Source organism: Furipterus horrens, unplaced genomic scaffold (genome assembly GCF_987537825.1).
Source record: "Furipterus horrens unplaced genomic scaffold, mFurHor1.1.pri manual_scaffold_7, whole genome shotgun sequence".
Lineage (NCBI taxonomy): Eukaryota > Metazoa > Chordata > Mammalia > Chiroptera > Furipteridae > Furipterus > Furipterus horrens.
Window position 1 is genome coordinate 46,365,994 of NW_028327177.1, and position 27,005 is coordinate 46,392,998.

The 27,005-nt window shown below is 39.0% G+C and overlaps 1 protein-coding gene across 9 annotated transcripts in view; it reads right to left on the reverse strand.

Moving 5' to 3' along the window:
* FAM110B (family with sequence similarity 110 member B) overlaps positions 1-27,005 on the reverse strand; it is a 150,725-nt gene that overhangs the window by 19,498 nt on the left and 104,222 nt on the right. Inside the window, exon 3 of one of the 9 annotated variants that reach the window (XM_090283666.1) lies at positions 2,714-2,780. The exons of the other annotated variants lie outside the window; for them this stretch is intronic. The gene's annotated coding sequence lies outside the window, so the exon portion shown is untranslated. The remainder of the gene's footprint in view (positions 1-2,713; positions 2,781-27,005) is intronic. 9 annotated transcript variants of the gene reach the window in all.

A 27,005-nucleotide genomic window follows, 5' to 3' on the forward strand; every position in this document is an offset into this window, starting at 1 on the left:
ATTTTCTCATCTGTTAAATGGGAATAATAATAGCACGTTCCTTGGAATATGGTTGTGAAGCTTACATATCATAGAATGGAAGGCTCTTAGCATAGGGCCTGGCATACAGAAGGCAGGCACTAAATTTTTACAGTAAAAATGTTATTTCTAATCAAAAGTATTGAAACCACTTGGTATTGTTGGAAAATCATTTCCCAGGACAATTCATCATTTTAAAACACATGAAAATTCTAGATGTTCTTGTGAAAAGGAAATTCACCAAAACAGAATTGTTATCTAAAAAAAAAAAAAAAAATCTTTTTGGGGTTTTGGAAGGCATCACAATAAGCCTGTTCAGCAATTTGGGACAAGCTGACAACTTTACTAGGTTGAGTTTTCCAGAGAGTTAACCCAGTATGTCTCTTTATTTAAAGTCTTTGATATTTTCATTAGTTTTATAGTTTTCAGTATACAAGTTGCTTTGTTAGATTTCCCTTAGTTATTTCATTTTGGGGGCCACTGGAAATAGTTTTATACTTTTAATTTTGGTTTCCACATGCTCATTGCTAGTATATAGAAATACAATTGACGTTTGTATGTTGATCTTGTATCCTATGACCTTGTTGAATCCACATTTTTAGTTCTAGGGTTGTCTTTTTTTTTTTTTTGTAGATCCCTTTATATTTTGCAAGTAGACAATCAAGTCAGACAACACAGACAACAAAGAAGTAGGCATGAACAAAGTGGACTAAATGAAAATATGTGAGTGGTTACCAAGCAAACCTCCGCATTAGTTATATGCAAACACAAGATTATTTTTAAAATTTATATGGAAAGTCAAAGGAACTATGATAGCTAAAACAATTTTGAAAAAGAAGTATTAAGTGTGAGAAATCAGTCTGCTCAACTTAAAGACTTATTAGATAGCTATAATAATCAAGGTTGTGTGGTATTGTGGAGGGATAGACATACAGATCAATGCAACAGATTAAAGAACCCCAAACAGACCCTGACCAGTAGAGTTAATTTATTTTGACAAAAGTGCAAAAGCAATTCAATGAAGAAAGAACAGTTTTTTCAACAAATAGTGCTGGAGCTATTGGAAATCAATAGGTAAAAATGCAAAGCTCATACCTTATGCAAAAATTAACTCAGGATCATAGATTGATTTGGAAAATATTTTGGTAACTACAGAATTTTTAGGAGATAATGCAGAAGAAAATCTTTGGGATCTGGGCTTGATGAAGGGTTCTTAGATATGATATCAAAAGCATCCTCCAGAAAAGAATAACACTGATAAATTTGATTTATCAAAATATAAACACTTTTGCTCTGTAAAAGACCCTGTTGCCAAGATGAAAACACAGCTACAGACTGGGAGAAAATATATGCAAAACCCATACCTAACAAAGGACTCATACCTAGAATACTGAGGTCTGTAGGGAAAGGGGCCAGCCATTGTTAATGTAACGGGAATGGTCTGTGTGACATGGATGTAACCTGGCAGCCAAGGGGAGTGGACTGGAATGTGCATGTGTGAACAACGATGACTTACTTCACTGTGGGGGCGGCAGTACTTCACTTAGTGAGCCTGTGTACTGTGTGGCCATCTCATTTAAAATGACTGAGCGAGTAAACCAACAAATCTGCATTAAATTTTGTGTTAAGCTTGAACATTCCTCCCTAGAAACTAACTGGATGACTCAGAAGGCCGCAGCTATGGGCAACTGGTGATTGGCAGCTTTATCACAACAACGGCCTGCTCATGCATCATGTCTCATGCAGTTTTCTGGTGAAACATCAAATCATGCAGGTGACTCATTCCCCCACAGCCCAGATTTGGTGTCCTGCAACCTCTGGCTTTTCCCAAAACTAAAATCACCTTTGAAAGGGAAGAGATTTCAGACCATTGATGAGATTCAGGAAAGTAACGGGGCAGCTGATGGCAACTGAGAGAACCATGGGAGGTCCCAAGGTGCCTACTGTTAAGGGGACTGAGGTGTCATTGTCTTATGTACAATGTTTCTTGTATCTTGTGTCTTCTTCAATAAATGTCTCTATTTTTCATTTTACATGGCTGGATACCTTCTGGACAGACCTTGTATATAAAAATAACTCAAGATACAAGACCAAATGATCAAATCAGTAAATGGGCAAAAGACATAAAGAGGCATTTCAACAAAGAGGGCATACAAAGGTCAAACAAACACACATGAAAGATATTCAATTGCACCCCTGGGAGATCAACTAAGATAAAAAAAGGTGATGTCAACAAATAAATGCTGGCAAGGGTGCAAAGAAACAGGATCACTGTGTGCATTAGTCAGAATATAATATTGTAGAGAAACTCTGAAAAATAGCATGTGAGTTTCTCTAAAAAACTAAAGGTAGATTTACATAGAGTCCAGCATTTATACAAAGAAATGACAACTGTATCTACATAAAAACTTGTACATACTTGTTCACAGCAGCTTTATTTGCAATAAAAAAACAGCCAAGATGTCCCTTAATAGATGCATGGTTAAAAAGACTGTGGTATATCCATACCATGGAATGCTATTCAGCATTAAAAATAAGCTATTGAGACTTCCGGCCAAGATAGACAGACACGCTGCATCTCCCTCCACAACTAAGAAGGAATACAACTATCTCAAAACTAGAAAAAACCTAAGGTTCCAGAAAATCAAACTGCATGGAAGTCTAACAAACAAAGATATAAAGAAGAAACACTCACCCAGACAGGTAGGAGGGGCGAAGCTGAGGCGGAGAGGATATGGTGTGGTGGTGGCGGCAGCAGCAGGCTGGTGGAAAGCATAGTTACATGTTTTCAAAAGTCAGGAGGGACACCTGTAGTGTTCCCAGCTCCTCACCAAAGCACGCAGCTCATGGTCCCAGAAGTGGGGAAAATCAAGCCTCATTGCTTCTGACTGTGCAACCAGTGGGCATTGGGGTGGAGGCAGAAATTGCCAGTCTCTCTGTAGAGTCCGCTTGTTTAAAGGGCCCCCACAGTCCTAGAACATCTGCAGACCCACCCACTCTGGGAATGACAGCCAGGACAACAGCTAGAGGGGCACCAGTCCCATACGGAAGTGGGAGAAATGCCTGGAAAAGGGGTGAGTGCTGGGTAAGCAGCGTTGTTCCCTCTCAGACCCCTCCCCCACATATAGCACTACCAGTTGGTGAAATAGGTTGCCCTGTACTGATGAATCCCTAAGGCTCCACCCCTTGCAATGTAACAGGAGCAACAACTCTGCCTGGGACATGGAGGCAAACAAACACAAGAGTCTGCCAGACAGGGAAGTATGGCCCAAAGGAGGGAGTGGATCAGGGTTCCAGTGGGAGAACTAAGCGACGAGGAGATAGCCAATCTAACACATGCAGAATTCAAAACACTGGTGATAAAGATGCTCACAGGCTTGACAGATATGCCTGAGTATGGCAAATGCATAAGGGAAGAAGTGAAGGCTATGCTAAATGAAACGAAGGAAAATCCACACAAAACCAATAGTGAAGGGAATGAACTGGGGTTCAAATCTATGATTTGGCACATAAGGAAGAAAAAAACAGTCAACCAGTACAGAGTGAGGAGACAGGAGTTGGAAAAAATGAGGAGAGGCTTGGGAACCTCTGGGACAACTCTAAAGGTGCCAACATCTGAATCATAGGGACGCCAGAAGAGGAAGAGCAAGAAATTGGGAACTTATGTGAAGAAATAATGGAGGAAAACATTCCAAATTTTGTGAAGGGAATGGACATACAAGTCCAGGAAGCATGGAGAGTCCCGGGCAAGCTGGACCCAGAGGGGACTACACCAAGACACATCATGATTAAAATGCAGCATGAGAGAAGTGTAGAGTTGCCTACAAGAGGCTGCCTATAAGACTATCAGCTGATTTCTCAAAGGACACTTTGCAAGCAAGAAGGGACTGGCAAGCAGTATTCAATATGATGGGAGGCAAGGACCTACAACCAAGATTAATTACTGTTTCCAGCAAAGCTATCATTTGCAATGGAAGGGCAGATAAAGTGCTTCCCAGGCAAGGTAAAGCTAAAAGAGTTCATCATAACCAAGCCATTATTATATGAAATGTCAAAGTGACTTACTTAAGAGAAAGAAGATCAAAACTATGAACAATGAAATGACAACAAACTCACAACTATCAACAACTGAATCTAAAAAATAAAAACAAAATCCAACTAAGCAAACCAGAATGGGAACAGAATCATAGATATGGGGATGATTTGGAGGGTTGTCAGCTGGGAGGGCAGAGGCGGGGAAATGGTGCAGGGATTGAGAAGCATAATTTGTTGGTACAAAATAGGAAAGGGTGAAGCCAAAGAACTTATATGCATGACCCATAGACATGAACTAAGGGGTGTGGGATTGCTGGAGGGAAGGGTGGTACTGGGCAGAGGTGAGCAAGGGGGGAAAAAGTTGGAACTACTGTAACAACATAATAAAATATACTTTAAAAAATCAAAAAATCAAAAATAAAAAAATAAACTATTGAAACATGCATCAAGTTGGATGTATGAGATACATACTATATGACTCCAGTTATGTAACATTCTCAAATTACACAATTATAGAGATGGAGAACAGATAAATTATTGTCAGGGGTTAGAGGTGTGTGTGTGTGTGTGTGTGTGTGTGTGTGTGTAAAGGGGTAGAGAATGGGAGATCTTTGTATTCTGGAAACTATATGGTTAGCTACATGAACCTCCATACGATAAAATGACGGAAGTATACACACACATGTACTAATGTCAATTTCCTGACTTTGATCCTGCATTATATTATATAAGACATAACCACTGGGGGTGGGGGAGACACTAGGTGATGGTACAATGGACCTCTCTGCTATCTAATTTCCTATAAATTTATAATTTCAAAAGAAGAAAAAAAAAGCCTAGTGGGGAGAATACAGTCTGCTACCCCAAAAAAATGAACACGTATGATTTAAAAAATAACATAGGAAGTTAAATTACAATTGAAATTAACATGTTTGTCAGATTACGTTTTATATGGAGAAATGGGCTTTAACATTTCTCATGAAAACAACCTAAGGCTCAAACTTTGACTTCAAAATTAGAAAAATGGAACTTTGTTTCCTAAATTGCTCCAAAATTCTAAAATGAAATTATATTTGAAAAAAAAAATGTGTTTTCCCTTCTGGTGGCTCAGAATATGGCATGGGTTAGAATATGTTATTTAAACAGTACTGAAGACAACAAGGTACTATCATATAAACTTCCTTCTTCATGCCTATGAAAATACCAAGTTGTATGAGATGAGATGAGAAACACAAGAAATTTAATACATTCATATTGTTATTTGAAATCTGTTCCCAAAAACATATTCATGTATAAATTCCATATAAATCAAACAGAACAATTCTAAACTTCAATGATTTACTACTCCAAAATAAAACGCTTTAAACTTATTTTGATCAGAGATTAAAAAGAAAAAAATCAGCATTAAAGAAAAAGGATTTGGGCAGAACTGACTTCTTGGTTTCCAAATTTTGAAAAATTGAACAATTTTTCTTTTTAAATCCCGGTTTCTCTGTAATCTACTTAGAAGAACAAGATTCAGAAACAGTGTATTTGACATTTCCTGTCCTCCTTATTAATTCTATACTATAAATGACCATTCTAATAGAGATATGCAAAAAGTATTGGGAAAGTTTTAAGAACAACACATGCTTTGCAAATTTAAGTTCTCTTTAAATATGGAAATCTTTTCGAGAATTAGTGATTTTTTTAAAGGGTGTTTTCTTATCCTCTTGCATTTTTTGAAACTGCCCCAGAACAGTCACCAGGGTGGGGGCTATTATAGCATTTCAGGGACTTAAAAAGTGTAGGCAAAAATAATAAAAAGGTCTAATGAAACAAGTTACGAGTGTAGTGTGATATGAAATCCCAGTCTCTATTTAACTAGCTTACTAGCTCTGTTGGGCTTTGAGGATGAAACTTTTCTGGTGGACGATGCCACCCCAAGATGAATCTATCAGAACTCCTCTTAGCAATGGCTCACCACGTTTTGCTATCACGGAAATCAAGGATCTCACAGTTGGAGGTAACAGCCAGCCTAATTCATTTTACCCTGGGGTGACTGAATATCCTAATTAATTCAGTACTAAGGGCTCTGCCAGTATATGCGCTTTCTGATATGTATGTGGAATAGAGACCAATCTTAATTATTAGACCTACTGACCAGGAAGGTGTCACTCGGAACCCGGTCTTCCCCTTTAAGGCTGAATGATTTCTACTTTCATTACCACTTTCTCTAGTTGACACTTTCACTATTTAACCAGGACACCCTCTTCGCCCCTCCCCCCAACGCACCTGCATAAGAACTTAAAATAGATAAGAAATAAGGTAAGCCAACTTACCAGAGATGTAAAAGAGGGTATAAAATTAGAAACACCTGTATGGATATCATAGCTTTCTAATTTGTAAAGAATCAGACAAATGTATTTTCTATATAAATAGAAGAAAATTGAAGTCCTGTCACAAACACTATTAATGAACTTAGAAATCTGCTTTTATTCTGTCTTCCAAAGTAAGTCTGTTCAGGAAGAAACTGTATCTCAGAATCAATAATCAGGACGGCTACAAAAATGTCTGGCAAATGACAAATTCTTTTTCAATTAATTTTTATAAAACACAAGTCATATTAATCAAATAACTTTTAATTATGAACTGTATAAAATCTTTACCATATCATGTTCATGTGTTACAGAATGTAGCATCTTCTGCACAATGGTTTCCAAAGTGGAAGCATACATGCAGAATATTAGTTAATGATACTGACTGTTATGATTTGAATAATATGAAATATATAAAGAAATTTTTAAAAAGTCCTAAAAGTTACTTTTGGTTCAGAATGGCAGCATGACTTCTTTTGTTATCTCCTTTCATTCCTAAAATCATGTTAAAATGAGAATAAAATAATAAAAAGGGCAAGAAAAGCAGAAGAGAGACACAAAGCAGATGGATGAGCAGTAGCTAACCTAAGGCGACAGTCACCAGAAGTTCTACCCTAAGAGTCTGCTGGAAGATCCCAGTAAAAAACAAGTAAATTTTCACAGCACCACCCCTTCCCCAAAGAGGCAGGACCAGGGAGCAGTACAGACTGAGGCAGGGGGTGGGGAGTTTAGAAACCAAGCTGAAAACATCCAGCCTGTGGAACTCCTGAAGCGCTGATAGGCCCCAAACCCACAGGACTCCTGCGTGGGCAGGGATGGCTGGGAGCAGGGCTGAGTTAAGTTAAGGTACCAAGCAGTGGGGTCTTCATCTCCTTCCTCTGTGAAGCTCTCACCACACTAGTAGCAGGAGGTAGGGACATTCTCCAGAAGGAATTTTTTCTTTTATAACTGAGGAAACTGATCAGCCCTGGGTGGGGGTGGAGGGAGGCAGCAGTGAATGGGAAAGGAAGTTTAGGGGTTCCAGTTTGGAGGAACGTGGCTCAGCATGATTCCAGATTGCAGGAAGCCATCAACAACTCTCACTTTCACACACTGAGATCTCAATCTGAGTCTCAGGATCTCTTTTAAGTGTTAATAGGTAGCCTGGCTTCTAACATGAAAGCCAGAGACCCAAATAATCAAACAGAAAAAAATGGCACCTGGAGGAAAAGGAAATATTCAAAGGACATTTGAAGAAAACTTCAAAAGACCTAGGATATTGTCTAAAAAAACAAGTGAAGTTATTGCAGCCCTAAAATAAAAACCAAATGCTCTTGTTTTAAAAAGGCAAAAATAAGCATTGGGAATTAAATACTTAATTGAAATAAAGATTCCACCAAAGGATTTGAAGGAAAATCAGGAAATCTCCTAGAAAGTAGAGCAAAAATCAAGTTAGAAAAATGAAAAGACGGTAAAAATGAGAGGATCCACACACAAGATTCAATGTTCAAGTAATAAAAATTCTATGCAACAAAAACAGAATACGAAGAGGAGGAATTATTTAAGAAATAATACTAAAAAGTCAGGTGGAGGGGTACAGGCATCTAGAGCCAGAAATAGCGGTCCGAAGAATAAAGAAACAAATGAAAAATCCACACTAAGTCATGTCCGTGTTTAATTTCAGAACATCAGGAAAAAGAGAGGATCTTTAAAAGCTTTGAGAGGAAAATAGGACACATACAGGAACCAAAATGGCATTGTGCTTCTTAAAAGCAGCACTAGATTCCAGAAAGCAATGGTGTAATGTCTTCAAAACTGAGGGAGAATAGCTTTTTAACCTACAGTTTTATGCTTGGGCAATCCTTCAAGCACAAGGATGGAATAAAGATACCTTTCAGACATGCAGGGATTCAAAAATATGCTTCCCAGGCACTTAGAAGGCTCACAGAGGATGTGTTTCTTAAGACAAAGAATAAACCTAGAAAGAAAAGACATAGAACTTCATGGAAAGAGGGTGTCCCCCTCTCACCCCCACCCCAGGTGCAGTCAAGGGCAGTTCCAGGATTCTGGTGGGAAGTCCCAGCCCAGCAGCAGCCGAGCAGCTTAGACAGCAACTAGCCCAGAAATGACCCTGGGGATACAGAGCTCCAGGAAGCAGACATGCATGAGTATTTGTGAAATATTATTCAGAGGCATATGGCAGAAATGTTGAAACATTTGGGGGAAAAATGACTCTTGGGTATATTATAAAATAAGGACAAAGACAAAAGGAAGCCTTTAATAATTCTATGACAACAGAACAATTTTCTAAAAGAAAGCAGCTGTGCTTTTAGTATGTGCAATGTGTGGCTATCTTACATTATCATAATAAAAATCAACTTAAAAATAAACTAATTATAAAGATTCTAAACTTTTTATAATTTTTGCTGTCTGGCATATTCCCTGGGCAATTCAAGGGGAAAAAAAAATACAAAATGAGTTGAACACATCACTATATTTCATTTGCACATAGGACAAATGAAACTTTTTAATTCAAAATGTTACATATCCAGCATTATCAGATGGTTGTTTGGAATCTGGGAACATAATATGGACTAAAATTAAAACTAAACCTTTCCTTAGTTTGATGAACTCTACCAGGCTCTCAGACCCATGTCAGAGTAAACCAAAGGCTTTATTATACTGTTATGTCAGTGAGACGATTTAAGCTGCATCCACCGTCTGTGCATATGGACAAGGGAGATCAATGACTCTCTGGCTTACCTCGTTTGGCCTCTGCTCAGATGTCACTTTCTCAGGCCTGCAGCCACAGAGCTCTGTACTCCCAACATGCCCCATCCTATTACAATGCTTATTTTTCTACATAAATCTGTCATTAATTGAAACCTTTTTTCATTCATTATCTGTCTCCCGCACCAGAACATAAGCTCCACCAGAACATAAGCTCCATGAAGACATCATGGTGTCTGTTATTCACCCTTAACTCAAGGGAGCATCATTAATATTCAAATGATTGAGTTAGCAAAGGGTAAGTAGAAGGGAAACATAGGTGTCTGATATGCCTCCAAAGCAGCATCCACTGAGCATCCCTAGACTTCTCATGGGGGGCACCCCAAATCACTAACCCTCAAACTCCACCCTATGTGGATGTTGTCTAGATGGGCAAGGCATGTGTTGGTTAACAGTTGCCTCGGCTGATTCTGATCCCAGCCACCCCTCCAGGGCTTTAAATAACCATCATCTACTCTTAGAGCTCAGTTATAGCCATTCTTGTTTTCTCACCTTGGGGATTGCCTGGATCCCAGAGGCATGCAATTATTGTATTGCTAAATTCTTTATAACTCAGCTCTTGGATAGGTAAGTCAAAACCTCAACAATTGGGCTGGTATCCCCCTTCCTTTGAGTAGTGCTTATCCTTACCTATAGTGAAGGGGTGACCACTTCTGGGATGGAACACAGCAGTAAGTGCATATTCTGACACAAAAATAAATTAGAAAGTTCTTCTGGTGAAATACCAGAGGTCTCCTTGAGGTGCCCTGTCTGAATTTCTTTTCGTAGACAATGGATATCAGTATGGTTATTCTATTATTCCTATATCCTCCATCATTTTTCACTATTAAACAATTTGCAGGATAATTCAGATGAGAAAAGCTAGATCAGGAAGATAAAAAAGGAGGCATCCAAAGGTACAAACTTCAGTTACGGAATGAATAAGTCATGAGGGTGTAATGTACAGCATGTTGACCATAGTTAATACTGTATTACATATTTAAAAGTTGCTAAGAAAGTAGATCTTAAAAGCTTTCATCACAAGAAAATTTAATTATGTGTGGTGATGATATTTTTTTTTTTTTTTTTTTTTTTTTTTTTTTTTTTTATTTATTTTTTTTTTATTTTGGTTTTTCAATTACAGTTGTCCCCTTTTCCCCCAATTTCTCTCCCCCACCCAGCCCACCCCCTCTCCCGCAATCATATCCCTCCCCGCTGTCCATGTCCATGAGTCCTTCATACAGGCTCTTTAATTAAACCCTTCCCTTACTTATCCCCCTTCTCTCCCTCTCCCCTCCCCCCTATTGACTGCTACTCTGCTTTTTGTTCTATTTAGTTCCTTTGTCTGTGTTGTTCTTTAGTTTCCTGTATTAGGTGATATCATATGGTATTTTTCTTTCTTTGCCTGGCTTATTTCACTAAGCATAATCCTCTCTAGTTCCATCCATGTTGTTGCAAATGGTAGGAGTTCCTTCTTTCTTTCTGCTACATAGTATTCCATTGTGTAAATGTACCACAGTTTTTTGATCCACTCATCTACAGATGGGCACTTAGGTTGTTTCCAGCACTTAGCTATTGTAAACAGTGCTGCTATGAACATAGGGGTGCATAAGTTCTTTTGAATTGGTGTTTCAAGATTCTTCGGGTATAATCCTAGTAGTGGAGTCGCTGGTTCAAAAGGCAGTTCCATTTTTAATCTTTTGAGGTAATTCCATACTGTTCTCCATAGTGGTTGCACCAGTCTGCATTCCCACCAACAGTGCAGTAGGGTTCCCGTTTCTCCACATCCTCGCCAGCACTTGTTGCTTGTTGATTTGTTGATGATGGCCATTCTGACTGGTGTAAGGTGGTATCTCATTGTGGTTTTTATTTGCATCTCCCTGATGGCTAATGATGTTGAGCATTTTTTCATGTGTCTATGGACCTTCTGTATGTCCTCTTCGGAGAAGTGTTTGTTCAGGTCCCTTGCCCATTTTTTAATTGGGTTGTTTGTTTTCTTGATGTTGAGTCGTATCAGCTCTTTATATATTTTGGATATCAGTCCCCTGTCTGTGATGTCATTGGCAAATATGTTTTCCCATATGGTTGGTTTCCTTTTCAATTTGCTGTTGTTTTCTTTTGCTGAGCAGAAACTCTTCAGTTTGATGTAATCCCATTTATTTATTTTTTCCTTTATTTCTCTTGCTTTAGGAGATGTATCCGTGAAGAGATTGTTACGTGAGATATCTGATATTTTCTTGCCTATGTTTTCCTCTAGGACTTTTATGGTGTCACGGCTTACATTTAAGTCTTTGATCCATCTTGAGTTTATTCTCGTGTGTGGTGTAAGTTGGTGGTCTAGTTTCATTTTTTTGCAGGTCCCTATCCAGTTCTCCCAGCACCATTTGTTAAAGAGGCTCTTCTCACTCCATTTTATGTTCCTTCCTCCTTTATCAAAGATTAGTTGACCATAGAGGCCTGGGTTTATTTCTGGACTCTCTATTCTGTTCCACTGATCTATATGTCTGTTCTTATGCCAGTACCATACTGTTTTGATTACAGTGGCTTTGTAGTATTGTTTGATATCTGGTGTTGTGATTCCTCCTGCTGTGTTCTTCTGTCTCAAGATTGCTTTTGCTATTCGGGGTCTTTTTTGGTTCCATATGAATTTATGGAGTATTTGTTCTAGGTCTGTGAAATATGTCATTGGTATTTTAATAGGGATTGCATTGAATTTGTAAATTGCTTTGGGTAGTATGGCCATTTTGATGATGTTGATTCTTCCCATCCAAGAACATGGTATTTGCTTCCATTTATTTGTTTCTTCCTTAATTTCTTTCTTCAATGTTATGTAATTTTCAGAGTACAGGTCTTTTATCTCTTTGGTTAAGTTTACTCCTAGGTACTTTATTTTTCTTGTTGCTATAGTAAATGGTATTTTCTTTTTTGTCTCTGTCTCTGCTATTTTATTGTTGGTGTACAGAAATGCCTTGGATTTCTGTATATTTATTTTGTACCCTGCGATTTTGCCAAATTCACTTATTATATTGAGTAGTCTTTTAGTGGAGTTTATAGGATTTTCTAGGTATACTATCATATCATCTGCATATAATGAAAGTTTCACTTCCTCTTTCCCAATTTGGATTCCTTTTATTTCTTTTTCTTGTCTGATTGCTGTGGCTAGGACTTCCAACACTATGTTGAAAAGGAGTGGAGAGAGTGGACAACCTTGTCTCGTTCCTGAGTTCAGGGGGAATGCTTTCAGTTTTTGTCCATTGAGTATGATGTTGGCCTCAGGCTTCTCATATATAGCCTTAATTATGTTAAGATATGCTCCCTTTATTCCCATTTTGCTGAGTGTTTTCATCATAAATGGGTGTTGAACTTTATCAAATGCTTTTTCTGCATCTATTGATATGATCATGTGATTTTTGTCTTTCATTCTGTTTAGGTGATGTATTATATTTATTGATTTGCGAATATTAAACCATCCTTGCATCCCTGGAATGAAGCCCACTTGATCATGATGTATGATCTTTTTGATGTGTTGCTGGATCCTGTTTGCCAATATTTTATTGAGGATTTTAGCATCGATGTTCATCAGTGATATTGGCCTGTAGTTTTCTTTCTTTGTTGTGTCTTGACCTGGTTTGGGGATTAGGATAATACTGGCTTCATAGAAAGAGTTTGGGATTTTCCCTTCTTCTTGGATTTTTTGGAACAGTTTGAGGAGGATAGGAGTTAGTTCTTCCCTGAATGTTTTGTAGAATTCGCCTGTGAAGCCATCCGGTCCAGGGCTTTTGTGTGCCGGGAGATTTTGGATTACTGTTTCAATTTCCTTCTTTGTTATTGGTCTGTTGAGACTTTCCACTTCTTCTTGATTCAGTTTTGGAAGGTTGTATGTTTCTAGAAATTTGTCCATTTCTTCTAGATTGTCAAATTTCTTGTCATACAGTTGTCTGAAGTAATTTCTAACTATCATTTGTATTTCTGAGGTATCAGTCGTGATTTCTCCTCTTTCATTTCTGATTTTGTTTATTTGTGTCTTCTCTCTTTTTTTCTTGATTAGACTGGCTAGAGGCTTGTCGATTTTGTTGATTTTTTCGAAGAACCAGCTCCTAGTTTCGTTGATCTTTTGGATTGTTTGTTTAGTCTCTATGTCATTTAGTTCTGCTCTGATCTTGATGATTTCATTCCTTCTTCTTGCCCTAGGCTTTGTTTGTTGTTGTTGTTCTAGTTCTTGTAGCATTGTGGTTAGGTTTTTTATTTGAGATTCTTCTAGCCTTTTCAGATATGCCTGTATTGCTATAAACTTCCCTCTCAGGACTGCTTTTGCTGTGTCCCACAGGTTTTGGGTTGTTGTGTGCTCATTATCATTAGTTTCTAGAAATTTCTTGATTGCTTCTTTGATGTCATTGTTAGCCCATTCATTATTTAATAGCATGTTATTCAATCTCCATGAGTTTGGGTGTCTTTGATTTTTTCCTCTGAGGTTGATTTCTAGTTTCAAGGCATTGTGATCTGAAAAGATGCTTGATATGATTTCAATTTTCTTGAATTTGTTGAGGCTTGTTTTGTGACCTATCATGTGGTCTATCTTTGAAAATGTCCCATGTGCACTTGAAAAGAATGTATATTTTGCTTCTTTGGGGTGAAAAGTTCTATATATATCAGTTAGATCCATGTGGTTTAGTGTGTTGTTCAATGCCTGTATATCCTTGGTGTTTCTTTGCTTTGATGATCTGTCTATTGTTGATAATGGAGTGTTGAAGTCCCCTACTATGAGTGTGTTGTTGTTGATATCCTTTTTGTGGTCTTCTAGTATTTGCTTTATGTATTTGGGTGCTCCTATGTTGGGTGCATATATGTTTATCAAAGTCATATCTTCTTGATGGATTGTTCCTTTAAGTATTATGAAATGTCCTTCTTTGTCTCTTTTTATTGTCCTTGCTTTGAAATCCATTTTGTCTGATATGAGAACTGCTACCCCGGCTTTTTTTTCCGGTCCGTTTGCTTGGAATATTTTTTTATATCCCTTTACTTTCAGTCTGTGTAAATCTTTTGTTTTGAGGTGTGTTTCTTGTAGACAGCAAATATGTGGGTCCTGTTTTCTTATCCATTCCGTTACCCTATGTCTTTTAATTGGAGCATTTAATCCATTTACATTTAAGGTTATTATTGACGTGTATTTATTCATTTCCCTTTGTACCTCTGTTCCTCTCCTCTCTTGTTTTTTCCTAGAACAGTCCCTTTAGCATCTCTTGCAATGCTGGTTTGGTGGAGATGTATTCTTTCAGTCTTCCTTTGTCTGAGAAACTCCTTATTTCACCTTCTATTTTGAATGAGAGCCTTGCTGGGTAGAGTATTCTTGGTTGTAGGCCTTTGTTTTTCATTGCTTGAAATATTTTTGACCATTCCCTTCTGGCTTGTAATGTTTCTGTTGAGAAATCAGTTGATAGCCTTATCGGAGCTCCCTTGTATGTTATTTGCTGCTTTTCTCTTGCTGCTTTTAGGATTCTCTCTTTGTCTTGGAATGTTGCCATTTTAACTATGATGTGCCTTGGAGTGGGTTTTTGGGGGTTCCTCTTGATTGGAACTCTCAGTGCTTCTTGGACTTGCATAGCTTTTCCTCTCATCAGGTTCGGAAAATTTTCTGTCACTATTTCTCCTATCAGATTTTCAATTCCATGTTCCTTTTCTTCTTCCTCTCGTATTCCGATGATCCTTAAATTATTTTTCCTAATGCTATCCTGTAATTCCCTTACATCTTGTTCATATTTTTTCAATCGTTTTTCATTTTGCTGTATTGTCTGGGAGTTTTTCTCTACATTATCTTCTAACTCACTAATCCGATCTTCTGCTTCGTTTAGTCTGCTTTTGACTGATTCTACTGTGTTTTTCAGTTCAGAGATTGTATTCTTAAGTTCTTCCTGGTTCTTGTTAACGATTTCTATGTCTTTTTTTATGCTGGTGTAGTTCTCTGCCAGTTCCCTGTAATTTTCTTGGAGCTGCTGGTAACTTCCTTGAAGGTTGTCATAGTTGATTTTAAGGATGTCGAGTATATTGAGCTTCTTTACCACCATTGTTTTGAATTCCATGTCTGACATTTGGGCTATGTCTATTTCGTCTATCTCTCTTTCTGAGGATTCCTCTTTTCTTTTCATTGAGGGGTTATTTTTGCGTCTTACCATGTTGGATTCTTTTTGTTTTTATTTATTTATTTATTTATTTATCTATTTATTTATTGGGGGGGTAGTCTGCTTTGACTTCCCTCCTTTGTGGTGTAATATTCTTTATCGAAGGTCTGGGAGTTTCAGTGGTGCAGTCTCTTTGATATCCTGAGCCTGATGGTCTTAAGTTACCCTTTATGTCGTTTGTTTATGCTGTTCGGTTATATTTCAGATGTTCTTTGATAGGATCTTCCTTCTGGCTACTTGGTTGAGAGTCACTCTATCTGCTTTGTCTTGAGTTCTTTTGTGGATATGCTGTTAAAGACATAAACACACAGCCCAGGCAGGAGACCCACACCCTCAGAAAGTATCCCCCACTCTATCCTGCTATCGTTAGCCAACTAGCCCGTATTAATATAAATGTAAAGAGATTTGAGCTTTTATACTATAAGAAGAATAGATACGAGTTGTTTTTGGGGAGGAAAAATATAATTTTTGATAGAGGGGTTGATAGATTAATAATAGTTGAGACTGTGCAAGCCAGTTAGTAATATTTACATTGTATGTTAAGAAAAATAGAAGAAAAGGATAGAAAAATACTTAGTATAGTAAGAAAGTGGGATTGTATTGTATTTGGGTTTTGGTGATGATATTAACTAAACTTATAGTAGTGATCATTTTGCAACATATGCAAATGTCAAATCATGTTGAACACCTGAAACTAATATAACATGTCAATTATAAGTCAATAAGAAAAGGAAAGCACCTGGAAAAGTGATACATAAAGATTTCCTAAAGCAATCTCAATAAGAAAGCAGCATATTATGCAGAGGGTATCTTAACTAATGATAAAATATTTATGTGCAAATGCAGTTTGGTTATCTTCTTTAAATATTCTCAGGCCATGTGCCTTTCCTCAGTTCTCATTCTACTAGAAACCACATGCCCTTGCGGAAGGTGTCCTTGGAGTCACTGAGTCAGGGACACAAATCTGCGAGGCATGATGTTTTGCCCACTTGTTCAACGACAGTACAAATGTTTACTGAAAGTATAAACTTGGAAATCAGAAAGACCTTGGGTTAACCTTGGGCTCCATCGCTTATTGCCTGTGTGTCCCAAAGCAGGTTATTTACCCACAGCTGAGCCTTGGCCTTCTTGACAGTAGAGGGATGCATAACCTACCTTACCAGATGGTTGCAGACCTAAAATGAGATAAAGGACACGAAGAACTTAGCATGATGCCAGGCACAGGGAGCAATGAAAGCCTGCACAGTCACAGCCATCACCCAGTCTCCTTTGACACAGGTCAGCCTGAGAAGCAGTGCAGTACTGAAAAATGTCTGCAAACAGGCCATCGTGGGAAACCACAAGAAGATGGCAAGGATCCATGACAAAAAGTGAGGAATATATTTCAACCAACTTCTCAAAACCTTGCAATGAGAGGCGAGCTATTTGGAATGTCAGCTCTTCTATCACAATGAGAAATTCCTATACCCCTATTTTTCCAGAACTCAAATAAAGAGAAAACCAATTAAGAGAAGGCAGAGCATGCCCACTAACTGTTTTCAGCGATGCTGTCTGAGTTTTGATCACTCCATCCTGGGAGATCAAAAGTTTCAAAGCAGCCTTCCTGAGATAGAGAGCATGTGGCTGGGCACGTATCAGAGTGTGTTTGTTTTCTGGCTACTAAGAGAAATACCATGACCCCACTTGTTCATGTAAATCATGAATAATATGAATTATGAATGTTCAAAGTAATAGATAAGAATAATATCTCTAGGCAATGTTAAAATGAGAACCAAAAATGAGACTGGAAGACTAGAAGGACTGATATGGTTGAGAGGTTTTTAAAATTTATCATTGTTATTACTGTTAGTTGTTTTAGAGTAGCAAAGGGAAAGAATTTTCCCCAGACTGCACCAAACTGACATCTGAAGTTATATCTATTAAAAAAAAAAAAAAGAAAAAGAGGTACTTTTCAACTTTTTCAACCCACATTTTTAATGTTCAAAAAGGAACTTTTGGAGATTTTTTACCTGAAAGTGGCCTCGAAGATGTTCACAACTGAAGCTTCTGCAGAGCCAGCTGTTTTGCAGCTGAAAATATGAGTGTGTTGAATAAAAATGTCCTCCTTAGTGCAGCCTTTGCACAAGCATCTCAGTTCCTTATACCACGGCTGTGCTACCCCAACCTTCCCTTCATGAGGAGCCTCTGCTTAGAAGTAACTACCTCTGATAAAGCTTCCCACATAAGTGAGCCACTGGCTAAACCTCCCACCACTAATCTGCTGAAACAGCACCCTGACCTGATGTTTGGTTCCCTCACATCCTGCATGAAAAGGCAATGTTTCAAGATGGGAAGAATTTAAAACCTGAAAGCCCCAGACTGCGTGGCTAGTTTGGCTCTTGAGACTCAACTGATAGATCTAGGCTGTATCTACCTGCACTGCCCTGACTAGAGGGATCAGCATTTCTAGGACAGAATGCCCACATTCATCAAATATATGGAAATGATGTCAGAGGAAAAAGTCAGTAGAGAGGAGGAAAGAGAATACACGGGTACTGTATTAAGTCCCTGGGGATAAGGGAAATGGCATTATTATCACTAAACAGATTGATGATAACTGGATAAACATTTTAAATACTTAAACTTAATGACAGTTATATACATTAGATATATCTTCTTCATATCTAAGAAACTTATTCTAGAACCCTTCTGATACATTTTAGAGGCTGAGATAGTTCATAGTACTATTTAAGTGTTTATAAAAAGAGACATTTTGATTTAAATTTAAAAAATGTTGTCCTGAATTTAATCTTTTTGTTTTCTAATGGAACAAGGAACCTAAGTCTCTATTAAGCTTAATGTAGATCAAATAAATTGCAAAAATACCTTGGGCTATAAAGACAGACTATGTTCATTAATAACATACTCATTAGGTACATAGTACATAATGATAATGATTACCACAAAAACTACTTGGTAGTGCTTACTATATGACAGATTTTTTTCTAAGGCTCTTTACAAATACTAGCACATTAACTCCTATAATAACTCTATTAGGTAGGGGCTATTACTCTCCCACATTTTACACATGAAGAAACTTAAGTCCCCAAAATGTTAAGACATTCAATAACTTGCCATGAAAAATGCTAACTACCTCAGCTAAAAAGAGGTGGAGCTGGAACTTAAACAAGGCCAAGTGGCTCCATGCTAGACCCCTCTCCTGATCACTATGTGGCCAATAAAGAAACTGAGCTGCTGCGAGAGGAAGGACTCCCCCAAGAGGCCGCCCTGGCTTTAGGCAATGGTCTGTGGCTATGTGCTCAGACACAAACACGGAGGCCTCTGCAGCTTTCCCCTTTCTTAGTTTCCTCTGGCTCTTTTCCTGAATGTTGGTTCACGGATCGTCGAATTGGGGAGTATATCTGAACAAGCTACTCTTTGTTCCTGTATCTGCATCCAGCTGCCGCCAAGAAAGCATCACACAGAATCGTGTCAGCTCTTCCCATGTAGCCCAATGTGCCTTCTGCTTTATCAGGCTCAGAGAAACCGCTTCACTTAGCTGCCCTAGTTGGTTTACCTGCTATTGATTTTTCTTTTTCCTGCTTAACAGATTCTGGGTAGAACTGCATAAAAATGCTACACAATAAACCTGCCACAAAAGAGCCTCTTTGCTCTAAGCCATCCCATGGGATCCTAGACATGTACTTTCTGGCCTTCTCAGTGCTTTTCTTTAGGTCTTGAGGGAGCTCTTAGGCTTAGAGTCCTAGAGGTGGCTCCCAAAAGCTGTGTGCATCACATTAAGGAGAAGCTCAAAACAGTTTGGAGTTAACAAACCATTCCTAATGCTCTATGATCTGTCATAGCCTCCTGTTTCTGGAATCCAGAATTACCAGCCTAAAATGGAATAAATTCTGGACAGATGTAACAAATAAGGTAATTTACCTGTCTTTCCCTTAGCTTCTCCTAAGAGGCTAAATGTTCCTTCATTCATGTCCTCTGGGTTTACTATCATGACACATCCGAACATCAAGTGTCTGGAAAGAAGAGGACCCCCCAAACCTTGAAAACAGGCTAATTCACTCCACTTAAGGGTTACAGAGCTATTAAACTATTAAGGGACATATCTGGTCTGGATTTTAGGATTGGCATACTTATATATTCAATAGATAATTGAGTTCCTCCTACGTTCAAGACTGTTCTGTCTGTCAAGCAGGAGGGGCTCCCTGGAAAGGCAACATCTGAACAAAGTTTTGGAAGAGGCGAGGAAGTGATCACAAAGGTGCTGGAAAAAGGCAAGTGCAGAGGGCTGGAGGCACACATGTGGGTGGTCTGGAAGGAAGGAGGCAGGCAAGCTAACAGGCATACTCTGTGCATGCTGTGGGCTGCTATAAGGACCATGACTAAATCCACAGAGAATGACACCATTGTGGCATGTTGAGCCCAGGAAGGCTTGAACTCCTGAGTTAGAGGGGCCTCTCTGGATGCTCTGCTGAGAAGGGGTTGTAGGGGGCCAGAATGGAAGTAGGGATCAGTTAACAGACTATTGTGATGATACCAGGGGTTTGGTCCTTGACTATAGTGGCGAGACCTAGTTATTGTATGGATGTATAATATATTAAAGATGGAGCCAGCAAGATGAACATGTATTTATTCATTTACTGTCTGTCTCCCATACTAGCGTTAAATTTCACTGGAGCAACTTTGATCTGCTTTGTTCTCTGCATCTCCAGAGCCTATGGCAGTACCTGGCACATACGAGTCTACAATTACCTGTTGCATAAGTAAATGAACCTGCCAAAGTTCAAAGTGCCACCAAGGGGCTGAGCTGGGATCCCAGGCCTTTCTCACCTCTAAATCACAGTTCATAATCACTGCAACTCTGTTTCTGCTAACATTACTATTTATCAAGAATAAAAATTTTCCTCCCACTCAAAGTTATATCCAATGTAACACATTTCTCAACATCTGAATAGGCACCTGCATCATTCTCAATCTGCAAACAGCATTGCCATCAGGACGATAAGGGTCCAAGACGGGGGAAAAGCCCCTAGAAGCTCCTACATACACACGCCCGAGTCTGGCTCAGCTCTGGTTCGAGTCTGCGTGTGTATAGAATTTATTGTCTTGTAGAGATACCATATTATCACCATTCTACAGTTACACAAAGTGCATGCAAGAGGAATTCCTTTATGTAGTTCTAAAGAAAATGGGAAGTGAACCAGGAAAACAGTTCTTAAGAAACTGGATGGGGGTGGGCACAAGTAGGTGAACAATGGATTATTTTGGAAAACAGTGTCAGTCAAGATGAGTCACAGATTCTGAGGAAGGTGGATTTTACCAGAATTTACAGTGATCCAGTTACTAATTGGAACAACAACAACAACAAACTTTCCAACAGAGAGAAACAGGTAACCCGGGAGCACTCAGCTCCTGAGAGGTCTGGTGCCCATGAAGACCTCCTCTCATGCTGCCTTAAATGAGAGGACCACACAGTAGGAAGTCTGGAGAGGAGCCTGTCTGGTTTAGATATTGCCTCTACCTGGCCAGTTAAGTCCTTCAGCAAGATACTTAAATTCTTTGTGTCTCAATCTCCTCACCTGTAGAAAGAGATAAAATATTATCCATCTCCATATTTTATTACATCAGGATTAAGTAAATGAACACACGCCAAACATTTAGAATGGTGTCTGGCTCCTACTGCTTGATGAGCCTTACTGAACGCTGATCACTTCACCCAGCATGTGGGTCTCTCACCTCAGTGCTTGCAAATGCATCTAAAGACCCCCAGCTTGTCCAGGTGACTGAGAAGGGAAATCTCCTTCTGGTGTCTGAGTTCAGAAGGAAAAGCTTTATGTTCTATGTCTGGGGTTCAAGAGAGAAATGAATGTGGGGGTCTCATGTCAGGAACATAAAGTCACTGAGGCCACAATGACAGAGGCCATGGGATGAGCACACCTGCAGAGAATGCCAGTACCTCTTTTCGAGCGTTACATATAATTAGAGCTTTCAAAGAAAGTTCTGAGAATTAATGAAAATATGCAGTCTTGTATCATTTCTGGAATAAATAACCACTCAATATAAATCTATGTGACTCCTGGACTTACGGCCAAGATGGAGGCTTAGGCAGACACGCTTGGTCTCCCTCTACAACTAGAAAGGAATACAACTACCTCAAAACAAAAGATAAGCAGAAATTCCAGAAAATAAAACTACATGGAAGCCCAACGTATGAAGTTATAAACCAGTGGTGCTCGTCGGACGGGTAGGAGGGGCGGAATCGGAACCGGAACGGAAAGGTTGGGCGGTGCTGTTTGTTGTAGCAGTGGAGAGAGTGGCAGGGGGAGCAATCCCAGATGCAGTCCTGGCAGCTCGCGACCCCAACGCTGGGAAAGGCAGCCCCCCCCCCCCCCCCCCGTTGCCTCAGACGGATGAATCCTGGTCTCCCAGTGGAGAATAACGGCAGGAATCCACCTTGGACCCCTGCCCCCACACAAAGCACCACAGCACAGTGTAAAATGTTGCAGACCACTGCCGGTCACTGGGTAGTGACGAGTACACGGCGCTCTGCCCCCTACAGCCTGCCTAGGAAGCAAAGCAAAACAAAACACAAATCTGTCAAAATGAAGCAGACAACGGTTGAAATCCCGGTGATGCACCTCACCAGGCAGCATATGAGGAAACTGACAGACAAACAAATAGGAAACCTTTCAGAGGCTCAGTTCAGAGCTATAGTTATAAGGTGGCTTACAGAATTAATAAAAGATTTGGAACAGGACAGGGAAGGAATGAAAGCCACTCATACTGAAACGAACAAAAACACATACGAGACAAGTGGTGAGGAAATAAAATCCAGAGATCAAATCAACAAACTGGAACATAGGGAACGAACAAACAGTCAACCAGTGCAGAAAGAGGAAACAGAAAGCAAGGAAAGTGAGGAGAGGCTCAGAAACCTCTGGGACAGCTATAAGAGATCGAACATTCGGATTATAGGGTTGCCAGAGGGCGAAGAAGAAGAGCTAGAAATTGAAAAATAATGTGAAAAAATAATGAAGCAGAACATCCTGAACTTGGGGAAGGAAATAGACTTACAGGTCCAGGAAGCACAGAGAGTTCCAAAAAAACTGGACCCAGGGAGAACCACTCCAAGACACATTATAATCAAATTGTCAAAAATTAAAGATAAAGAGAGAATCTTAAAAGCAGCAAGAGAGAAGAAAAGAATCATGTACAAAGGGGTCCCAATTAGAGTATCAGCTGACTTCTCAAGGGAGACCCTGCAGGCAAGAAGGGACTGGCAAGAAATATTCAAAGTAATGGAAAGCAAAAACCTATAGCCATGAATACTCTATCCAGTGAAACTGTCATTCAGAATAGAAGGGCAGAGAAAGTGCTTCCAGGACAAAGTAAAACTGAAGGAGTTCATCAGACCCAAACCACTGTTATATGAGATGTTAAAGGGATTGGTTTAGAAGAAGGAGGATCAAAACTATGAACATTAAAATGAAAACTGCATCACAAGAACCAACAACAGAAGCTAGGCAATCGAAAAAAGGCAAACTACATAGGCAACGAGAGTGGAAAAAGTGGGGAACATACTGGGGGGAGGTAAGCAGGGAGGGGTAAGGGGGAGAGGGAGGGAGACGGTACAGGAATTAAGAAGCATAGTAGGAGGGAATGGAATAAACAAGAAGAGGTTGAGAAGAACTATATGCATAACCAATGGACATGGACTAAAAGGGGGGGGACAACTGGAGGGAGGGGTGCCACCGGATGGAGGGGAGCAGAGGGAAAGGAAATTGGGACAACTGTAACAGCAAAATCAATAAAAGATATTTAAAAAAAAAATCTACATGACTCCTGAGGAACAGCAACTATGGCTTCTAGGAGTAATTCCCTCAGACTAATACAATTCCTTCTCATGGAAAGGGGACAAGTCATAGACAGAATCTATGAGGACTTCAGATTCTGTCTCGTATCACAGCAATAATCTGGGAGTAGTGTCTCCCTGTACAAATATTATCCTTGAGTTATTAGTGAGTATTTCCCTTGTTACGGGGCAGGGTATGCTCATTAAATACCCAGAGGGCAGGCTAGAGCAAACTTACTAAGTTTGCAGATGACATAAATGGCAGGGCAGGGTGTCAGTTACTTTAAAACACAAAATGCCAAAATAAAGAATCAACAGGCTATAGTGGAGCACGAGCCTTTTAAAATATGATGGAAAAGTCACTTACACTCTCCTCTGACATTTATCTTCTTTCTTTGCTTACTAAGTTCTAGCCAAGGCATGAACCCAAGCAATTTGTAGATACGGACACCATAAATGCCATAAAGGTCCATGCCCAGAAGGCCCTTCTTTATTAATGAATCACTCCCAGACAGATTTGTTTCCTTCTTTTGCAGGAAACTTTAAAAGATCCCTGAGAACCATAAAGCCAGATGATATTTCCTCTGGGTATGTTCTTGGGAACACATTACTAGAAACTGCTCCTAGGTTTAATGGGAACCAGAACTCTTCTGGAACGAGGCCAGATCAGGCTGGGGCTGTAACCAGGAGGTGGAGCCACATGCCCACCAGGGGGCTCTGGGACCTGGCCCCCGGGGCTCACAGCACCACCTTGCATGGTGCAGAAGTGAAAATGACAGCCGAGTGAAGTTCAGCTGCAGGGTGAGTGGCGTTGTTACTAATGCCACAAGCAAATGCTCACGGTACAGATTTTGATACTCAGACTTTGAAAGTTGAGCTTTAGACAAGGTAATATTCTTAAAAGTTTACTTGTAAAAATTACTAAGCAAGCTATCGATGGGAAGAAAATAATCTTAAACTCTAATATTATTGTAATTTGAAATTGGCCTAAAACAACCCCAAACAAAACTTTATTGCTTCACCAATGGCCTTTTGCTTCAAGTGTAACAAATCCAAACTACAAATATCCATGGGTAAATTTGTTTCACTTATCTCAGTTAAATAAGACACAGAAAGTGCCAACCACAATGCCAGGCACAAACTTGACATTCGCTGAAGGTTGAGAGAATGTGGCATTTATCCCTCAATTGCTTCCTACTTCAGGGAACAAGGGGCTTGTGTATACATGGGGGCACAAAGGAAAAGGAAGCTTATGTCCTTCACTCACTCAACACATGTTTGTTTATAGATCGAAACAGTTTGTTTAAAGAAGCATTTGTGATGAAATCTTTTAAAGGTATTTTGCATGCTTGCATGCTTTTTATTGATAATTCATGGCTATTATGTTACTATAGCGCACATAAACTCTGCCTATAGAAGTTTACTCTTTCAGATTTCTGGTGTTCCGCACCAGGTTGTTAGTTGTTAATTGTCTTGTTAGTCATGCGTCCAAACGTCTCTCAATCCCTTCATAATTCTTGCTGCTGATTTACTGAGTTAAAAAAACAGATATTGAAAAATTTAAAAGTCTCATTAAATATAAGCCAAAAGGCATTGCATGGACAATTTAGTAGCGAAGAGAATTATTTTTGTGCCATTATATTAAGAGAGATATTTTCTGAGTACAAAATTATTTTTTTAAACTTACAGGCACATGAAGACTGGGTCTGGTACAAAATAAATGTATATTTAGAATGTTGCTATATGTTTGCAAAAAATAGATATATAGAATTATAAATAAACACAAAACATAAAGTTGTTTTTATAAAGATTAATTCATATTATTCAAACATACAATATTTTTCCTAACATAGAATTTATCAATTGCAATAATCAAGTAATAATATTCAATTGAATCTGTTTTATAGAATTAGAAATAATGTTGTCTTCAAAAAAGTGAATTTCCAAAGTGACATTTAGGAGAAGATTTTATATTTGGCCTATTATAACTAGAAATCTATTTTCCTATAAGCATATTTCATAGCTACTTAAAGACTTAGCTTTTTATCTGAGGAACAGTCACCACCAGTGCTTCCCTTCTGTGTCACTCCCTAAAGTGTTTGGCACAATTTTACAGCATTGTTTGAGTGACACGTTCAAATACCTAGTATATAATTTACTTTCTGTGGAAATTTTCTCAAAAACTGGAAAAACAACTATGGCTGTTTTTAATCAGATTTTTTACCCACTTGTCTGCATTTGAAAGAAAAAAGGAAATAAGAGTTGGCCAAGAACAAAATATAAGTCAACTTTTGAGGTAATTTTTCCAGAATAAAGAGAAACCTTGGTCAGGGGCTCTGGTTTATAGTAAAGAAGAATATGAAAAATAAAAATAATGTTATCAGGTAAAATATATTTAAAACACTATTCCCTTTACATAAAACTGAATTAAATTTTCTTTATACATGAATCACTGTGACATTTCCAACTATGTTCACCTTCTGAGCCATTTTGAGTCATTCATTCTCCAAGGAAATTTAAATTCTATTCACCCACTTCCTTTCTTTTTCCTCCTCTACAAATTAAAATGCATAATAATGGCATAAATTTCATAAATAAACATAGATCTTTTCCCTTTTTCTAATCATAGCATTTAGTAGCACTTTGTGGTTTGGGGTAAATTAGACTTGTAAGTACAATACATTCCCCCCTCCAAACCAATGAGTATGTTAATACAATCATTTGCCTCAAAGAATTTCTTGGATAAATAATTCTGGACAGTCCAAATGTAAAAAAGTCGGTATTAAGTAGATAGCAGGTTTAATTCTTGCTAGCCCCAAATTAAAGGTTACTTCTTTTGGATGGAAGCTTCAGGCCTTCATGGTGGGCTCTATCTCAATTTCTCAGGGAATTCTGTGCCCTTATGCTATTCAGTAGATGGTAATGGAAGAATCATTAGAGTAAACACAGGAGACATGATGCCTGGATGTTCGATCTGGCTGTGTCTCTCACTACAGCCTTTGAATCAGTAAATTGAGTAACTTACAACAGATGGTTGTCTCCTGGCCTGCCCCACACTCACAATAAATTAGTTGCATGGAAGGACAGATGAATCATGGGAAAGCAGTGGGGTGTTATTTAGTCTAAAGGTCCGTAATCACTACAGGTTGGGACGACACTGGCTCAAGTGACCACTGTGACAATCCCCACCCAACCTTCTGCTTTTCTGATGTTAGTGGGAACTCCTGGTGGCCCTTTTGGATCTCCATCAGTGTCCCAGGCACCTTGCCATGGTCAGGATTATTGATCCCATTCCCTGTGTGCCCTTCATCTATGACATTGGAGCACAGCTAGGGAGGAGTATGAGCCACCTGGACAGCAACAAGCCCTCCTCCCCAAACGGCCCTCATATACCACCTGACTAGTCACCAAAAGGGATGTTTACACAGGATCAATACTGTAGGAAGCTAAATCACCATTTTTCAGGCCCTTGCTGGAAATGGCTACTGTGACTTTCTTTGAGACCAATTAGTAAATTAAGCCCTGGAGTCTTTAAGAATTTTATTTACAGAGACTCTGACCGTAGCCAAATTTGTATAGCAAAAAAAAAAGTTAATTTTGTGAAATTGGATGTTAGTCTTTTACCCTGTAGCTACTTAGGAATTGATTCAAACTTCCGTTCAATCCCTAATCTGGTCCTCTGATAAATGTTATTTATGGAACAAGGGCTACGGGCCAAGCATGGGGCTGGATGTTCAGGGTGGAGGTGGAAGTAATAAACAGATAAGACAGAGGCCTGTATAGTCTAGTGGGGAAGATGGAAATGAAGCAGACAAAGATCAT